The sequence below is a fragment of the Frankliniella occidentalis genome, unplaced genomic scaffold (assembly GCF_000697945.3).
Source record: "Frankliniella occidentalis isolate FOCC.00 unplaced genomic scaffold, Focc_3.1 Scaffold3, whole genome shotgun sequence".
Taxonomy (NCBI): Eukaryota; Metazoa; Arthropoda; class Insecta; order Thysanoptera; family Thripidae; genus Frankliniella; species Frankliniella occidentalis.
This window is the reverse complement of record NW_026267133.1, coordinates 1,294,119-1,295,761: the sequence shown is the minus strand read 5'-3', so window position 1 is coordinate 1,295,761 and position 1,643 is coordinate 1,294,119. Positions and strand designations below refer to the sequence as shown.

At 62.0% G+C, this 1,643-nt stretch overlaps 1 protein-coding gene across 1 annotated transcript in view; it reads right to left on the bottom strand.

Moving 5' to 3' along the window:
• The window catches only part of LOC127749265 (uncharacterized), a 255,802-nt gene that overhangs the window by 243,381 nt on the left and 10,778 nt on the right, over window positions 1-1,643 (bottom strand). The window lies entirely within an intron of this gene.

The following is a 1,643-nucleotide window of genomic DNA, read 5'->3' as shown; positions in this document are numbered from 1 at the left end:
CCCCCCGCCCCCACCCACCCACCACTCCCCCAGCCTTTCGCCTCGTTCTACCTTCATTTTCGCCGAGCGTCGACGCTAACGCCCGCCGCTGCCCCGCCGCCCGTCCAGACGAATGGGATGCAGGGACGGCCAGGCGCGGCGAATTTCCTCCTGCAGTGGAATATCCTGGCCTGCTCGCCCCCCCCCTCCCCCCAGTCACAGCCTTGGCCACTGGAGGGTAGCGATAAATCAGTGAGGGAGGAGGGGCCCGACCCGTGGAGGTCACGGCGAACAAGCCCGCCCGGGGACGAGGACGACAACTTTAAAGCGTCCGCGCGATCAACTCACGTAAATCACGCACTTTCCGATTTTTTTCTTCACTCCTTCCCGGCACTTTCATCTTTTTCAATCACGAGGAAGTCGCGTTAGGGCTGCAGGGCTGGTCTCCCTCGGCCATCAGTAGGACGGGGGCAGCCTCGGCACCAGGCGCCATCCAAATCGACTTCCAGGGCTGCCCGCCGCCGCCCCGGCCCTCTCTGCCATCAGAATTACTTCCAGGGGCGGCATCCGGCCTCCACCGCATCGTGGCGATTTCCAGAGCAGGCCACCGTCAGAACGACTTCCAAGAGGACCGACTTTGCCTCCATCAGAACGACTTCCAGGGCCGGCGTCACCACCATCGGGGGCAGCTTCCAGGTCGACCGGCCCGCGATGTACGCAGTCCTGAATGGCTTGGACGCGCGGTCGCCCGCCCGCCCCCCGCACCGCTGGCTCGGCTCCCAGACGATCAATCCCTCGGAGACACTGGCACACTGGGACCGGGGCCCACCCCGCGGACCATCAATATTAACCAGCCCTTCATCGTTCCGCTCAAACCATAAAACGTGCAAGGATTATTTCGGGCGGGATCGCTTTTTCCCCAGTTTCGGCGCAGGAGTAATTTAATACACCCTCATTTCACCGCCCCCTTCTTGCCCCCCGCCACGTGATTCCCCCCAACAACTTTTTGTCAGCGCGCCAAAGTATGAAAAGTGAAACTGCCATGTCCTTGACGGCTCGCCAAACGCGGGCGGCAGAGCATCATATCCAGCTCCGCGACGCGGAGCCTCAGCCGCCCCCCCCCCGGACAAGTAAGTCATCAGCAGTCACGAAGCCAAACTTAACCAAAGCCAGGCCGAGACCCCACTCCCCCGCGCCGTGGCGTGGCGAGGCACTGGCGTTCCATTGCGTGACTTCCGAGCGGGGCCGTTTAAACATAAACCCGAGACATAAAGCTCGCAAGGGGACTGCGCCACGCCCCGCCGCACCGGTGAGCAGGGCGGGGCAGGGCGGGGCAAGACGGGCCCCGCTATCTTTCGCTCCAGACATTTTCTCGTGTGTCCCTTGGACACATAACTCGAGAGAGCACGCGCGCAGCCGCGCCCCGCCCCGTTCCGTTCCTTGCTTTCCTCCGGATTGGCTTCCTCCCCTCACCAACACCCACCCCGCCGCCGCCGCACCGCAGCTGCAACAGCTGGAGGTCTACCATTTTATGTTTCTTATTTATTTTGTTATTTTTTGTAACTGGCAGTCACTTATTGACATCGCCACCGAGGAAGTGGCCCATGCGGGTGGTATGCGGTGCGACAAAGACAGAATCAGGCAGCACGCACCGTTCACATTGG